This window comes from Solanum stenotomum, unplaced genomic scaffold (genome assembly GCF_019186545.1).
Source record: "Solanum stenotomum isolate F172 unplaced genomic scaffold, ASM1918654v1 scaffold30363, whole genome shotgun sequence".
Lineage (NCBI taxonomy): Eukaryota > Viridiplantae > Streptophyta > Magnoliopsida > Solanales > Solanaceae > Solanum > Solanum stenotomum.
The window spans coordinates 1-5645 of NW_026030936.1; the positions used below are offsets into that span (position 1 = coordinate 1).

General features: G+C 33.6%; 1 long non-coding RNA gene across 1 annotated transcript; it reads right to left on the reverse strand.

Moving 5' to 3' along the window:
• Positions 1-3775: 3775 nt before the first annotated feature.
• On the reverse strand, positions 3776-5377 carry LOC125851830 (uncharacterized). Its single transcript, XR_007444940.1, has 2 exons — positions 5033-5377; positions 3776-4317 (listed from the first exon to the last, which is right to left on the reverse strand). It is a non-coding gene; the product is annotated as an uncharacterized LOC125851830 (long non-coding RNA).
• Between the last annotated feature and the right edge of the window lie 268 nt (positions 5378-5645).

Here is a 5645-nt window from a genome sequence, read left to right on the forward strand (position 1 = left end):
TGTTATAATATAATATTAATCATGGAAATTAGGAGGGAGGTTAAAGAACGTGGGAGTTAAATTCATAATGGTGAAGAGTAGGGGAGGATTAACTATACATCATGGAGAAAAATAGTTGGAGTAACTTCTTAATAGTTATAGATGGCAATTATAATTCTATTATCTTATACTAACACTCTTCTTTTAATGTTATACATGATGTGAAAATGCTAAAATTTTATTAGAAAAAATTATATCTATGTTGTAAATTGTATATGCATTTAGAGTCAAAAGGGAAAAAAAATTAGTCAAAAATTGTAAAAGGGCACGTCAATTTTCTTTTTAATCAAAAGGGTAAAATCACTCCGAACGGAGCGATTTTCTTTTGACAAAATTAACGACGTTACTCAATTAAAAAACATAAAAATCACTGCCCAAGCAGCGATTTTGTCCAATTTTTTTTTCTTTTTTCCTTAGAATCACTGTTATGGCAGCGATAATTGTCAAAAAAATTTGGGAAAATAAAGGAATCTTCCAATCTACACCCAAAGTGAAGAAAACGCACTAATTCTGCTCAATTGCCTTCCACTTAAAAAAAAAATTCGCTGCTTTCTTCGAGGCAGCGATATATTTAAAATGAAAAATAAAATAAAATTAATGTTATCGCTGCCTTGCAAGCGATTTAACAAAAAAAAAAATCAACTTTTTAAAGAAAATTTCAATTTTAAAAAGTTTGATGTTTTAAATTTTTTTTTGATAAAATCGCTGCTAGGGCAGCGATTTTTATGTATGGCGTCAATTTTGTCAGAATGAAATCGCTTCGTCAGGAGCAATTTTGCCCTTTTGATTAAAAAAAAAATTGATGTACCCTTCTGAAATTTTTGACAATTTATTTTGCCTTTTGATTCCGGACTCCATTTTTATTTGCATGCTTAGAAACTTTGCGTATTTTACTCATCATGATGAGAATATCACTTTATATTTAAGAGATAAAAAAAATATCAATCCAATCATGTTTACATTTTATTGAAGATTATGATTGAGAAAACAATTCGATAAAACATAGTTTACTTATTTTATTTGATATACTTTTTTTTTTATTTGAGTTACGCAAATATCATCATTTTCATACAATACTAAAATCATAGTTTTTAAAGAAAATCATTTGCATTTGAATAATAGTCACACTTGATCGTCTTCTAAAATGAATGATATGCCATCATTCAGAATTTCACATAATGCACATATTTCAATATATTCATCATTTTCATGAGCTAAATGTTATTTATTTATATTTATTGATATCATAACTATTGGACTACTCAATGAAATCACTTTAATTCATATAAGAAATTGATGAAACTTCATTTACAAATTCTCAAAAATCTTTATATGCTTCAAAGCAATTTAAATCATTCAAGAAAGGATTTATATACAAACTTCACTAGCTAAATAGACGATATTATGAATTTTTTTTATTTTTTTTTATGACAAGGGAAACCCGCAGCCACTATCCTTTGGGTGCGCACAGGGTAAAACCCCCGCTCCTCAGCAATAGCTCGCAAACCACATAGGAGANAAATTCTCGAAAATCTTTATATGCTTCAAAGCAATTTAAATCATTCAAGAAAGGATTTATATATAAACTTCACTAGCTAAATAGACGATATTATGAATTTTTTTTTATTTTTTTTTATGACAAGGGAAACCCGCAACCACTATCCTTTGAGTGCGCACAGGGTAAAACCCCCGCTCCTCAGCAATAGCTCGCAAACCACATAGGAGAGGTAACCCGCACTAGGCAAGCCCGGTGCGACAAACTCGACCCAGAAGGCAAACCCCTTGCTTTCGCTGGCAAGGGGTTTCGAACTTGAGACCTCCAACATGGAAGTCTCAAGCCCAAACTACTGGGCCACCCCGAAAGGTAATATTATGAATTTTTTATTGATAATTTATCTGAATTAACTTAACTTATGTTTACTGGATACAAAAAATGATGTATCTCAGAAAAGTTTTAATATCATTTCTACGTGGTACAAAACTAATATGATACAATAACGAAGAATTATAAGTGATATAAATATATATATATATATATATAGAGAGAGAGAGAGAGAGAGAGATTGTAACGAATTGTTGATGATTAACCCAAAAGGAGCTTGTTGTTAAGTTTGCCTAGTAAAAATGCCACATCAAAATAGAAATGTTTCATGCAATAGAAAAGGAGTGAGGAAAATTAGCACACGTTGGTGTTGAGCTCCACATCTATGGGTAGTTGAGTCCTTACTCTCGTTATATGATTTTGTGCAATCTTCTCCTCATGAGTTACTTTTGAAATTGAATTAAATCAAGATCCATTTTGTTAACATGATATTGGAGCCAAATTCATTTGAGTACGATATGGACGTGCGCGGATCATGCAGAGTTAGGTTGAGTTAAGCCTAAGATTCATTCTAGATATGGTAGAGTTAGACTCAACCCAATTCATTATTAGATCTGATGTTGGGCACTGACCTTATATTGTCCATACTCCAAAATGTCCACTCTTGAACGCGAAGGAGTCATGAGTGGGCAGTTGGGTCCTTATGTCATCTTTTGGGTAGTCCTCACTCATGAGCAGTGGCGGATCCAGGATTTAGAGTCCGTGGGTGCCAAATAGACTTATCGATTAAATTAATTTTATATTTGATTAAATTATTTGCCTTTTCGATATATATCATAAATCAATCAATAAAATGTAAATAATAAGATATTACACTTTTATTGAGTATTTAATCAAATAAAAGAAAAGTCAAAGGAGTAATAATGTAATTAATTTAACTTAAGTCAATAACAATTATAAAAATTAAAAAAAAAAATTGTGCCAGTGCGTGGAGCCTTTTTTTTTTTTTTCTTAAAAAACGTCTGCATCAAATTTCTCAAAAAAATAGGTACAAATGAGATTCGAACCCGCAACATCAGTCTTCTAAAGTTGCCCTCCTACCATGGCACCACAAGACAATTTTGTTCTGTGGGTGGCACACTTTATATTTATATAAATATTATATATATATACCTATGTATATATAGAGTTTCCCGTCGGAGTTCGGGGGTGGCGTGGCACCCCCAAACCTCTGCATAGATCCGCCACTGCTCATGAGCTATCTTTTGGAAATGAGTAAGAACTAAATCCATTTCTTTATAGTAAGGCGTGTTTAGTATGAAGAAACATATTTTTCATGGTAAATAAGTGAATTTTTTACTTATTTTATAGTATTTGGTAAGTAAGCAAAAAAATATTATCTCAACAACATTTATATATAATCTAACAGAACACAATGAGAGTGGAGGTTCAATGGTAGTGTGGGTTGGGATGGTCAAGGGGTGAATGTTGGGCAGACGAAGAGGAGAGAATGAACTTGAAATGTCCCTTTTGAAAGTCGTCTTCCCTACACTTTATCAGAGACTTTTCACAACATGACTACTCATGGTTTCCTCTTCCCTCAACATCTTCTCTTCATTTCTTTCTAGTTTAGACCACAAACTCTTGAGATACCACATCACCTATGTGAACCAGGAACTACTAACACTTACCCTGGCACTAATGCAAGTTAAGACCTTCATCATAGTTAAGTCAATGTTGGTTGGATCCACTCTGTTCTTTCAAAGCTGGAACACATGGAAGGCAGCATATAGAAAATGAATGTTGAGTAACAACTGAGGGCCAAATCATTTCCTACCATTCCAACAATTGACTTTTGGGTTCTATAACATTCCTTTTCCAAGATGTACCATGTAAGAGACCACATATGCAAGCTGACTAATAAGAAGCTGCACTCCATATGTAATTCAAAAAGAGAGAAAGAAAAACAATCAAGTGCTCCTCCTAATCATAACAAGTCATCTTCACCATTAAAATCAAAACACTGGTTTTACAAGTAAGCTTCTGCTTGAACTCCAACCCATATGCTCATATACCCCTTATTAACAAACAGGTTCCCCCCTACAAAGATCAATTTGATCATGTTTGAATAAGGACCATAATTGTTTCAAAAGAACACACAACACTTCAAAAGATCACCTCACCCCCCCATGCCCCAGCCCCCTATTCTTCCTTTTTCTTCTCTGCATTCTTCTTAAGCAGCTTCTCATTTAGTATTTTGACAAGGCAGTGATTGAAACAATTAAATCCATTTGATTTTGCATTCACATGAAGTCTTCCTCCATCTCTTGCAGGGACTTGTTCGCTGACGCAACGTCTTTGTTAGATGTCATCTTATCAGCAACCATCAAATTTTTGTAGCTCCTCATTTCAGCCTGTCTTTCCTTTTCAAGCCTATCCATATCCTCTCGTCGTTTCTGATCATTCAAAATGGAAAAGATATGAGATAAACATGTACATCAGAATGCACTAAAACATTCAAAGCTGGATAAAGAACTTTGACTGCATATGTAAGAAATTATAGCAGCAGGAAAAGCTACAACGTAAATCCAACATGGCATGAAGTAAAAACTAAAGAACCTACCCAAAAGCACAAGATACTATAAAGCAAAAGGCTATAAAATTGTAAAACTTATCTTTCTTGTCTTTCCCATTCCATACTTATTAATGGAGGACATCAGTTTTTGTATCAAGTTGAGCAATTTTCTCCAGAGTACTATATCACTCTAAGAAAATCCAGGGGGAGTAATTATAGACTATAAAGATGTGCAAAGATGGGCAATAATCATATCAACCATTGTGGGAAAATATAAAAACCAACAACCTAGTCTAGTCCTTATATCAAATCCCAATTACAAAATCTACATAGAACTAGTCATCGTCAGTCTTTTTTACCAAGTCAGGTCCACACATTTAAAAAGAGACAGGTTACACATGTTCAATAAGGTGCAATTCCAGGTTTGCAGGTCAGTCAGACTGGGTAAGGCCTTTTGTTTCTGTGGACATTTCCCCATTATATCTTAATTTTCCCAGAAATATAATGCATCATCATGCCTTGTGCTGTTCAATTCCCATGTTTCAAACTTTCAACAAGCATAGTTAACCCTTTTTTCCAAGAAAAGATAATCTTACCTTCTCTCTAAGCTGCTGCTTCCTCTCCGCCCTTTCAGCTGCATTGACGGCCTCCCGCTCAGCTAAAAACACAAACAAGAAGGTTTATCACTACTGAACTGTTGCACAGGATAAATATCTAGACTTTAATTTAGAGGAAGGTGAAATTGGGAAGTACTACAGAGAAACTGTGTTTCCTTTTAACAAGAAAATAATGTGTTTACACCAATCAAAAAGAAGATTATGTGCTTCCTCCCTATATTCCACTTTACCAAACCCACTTTAACTAGTAGGACCTTAAAAGTTTTAACTTCAATATATTGACCATATATTTGACGAGGACATCAGAAGTTTAACTACTAATACTTAATAGGCTTAAGTCATCGACGGCCCCTTAAAGTTGTTCGCATATTTCACTTAGACACCTCAACTAGGGTTAAATACCTATTGAACACTTTTGTCTATTCAAATCTTGTTCCTATTAGACATTTTTTGATAACAAGTGAAAAATGTAAAATGTGTGTGATACACTCTCGATGACATGGAAAAATAATTAATGAAAAGATGACATGTGGCAAGTGGGCCCCAAAAATTATGGAAGAATGATTTTTATATTAAAAAAAAATTACTTCAA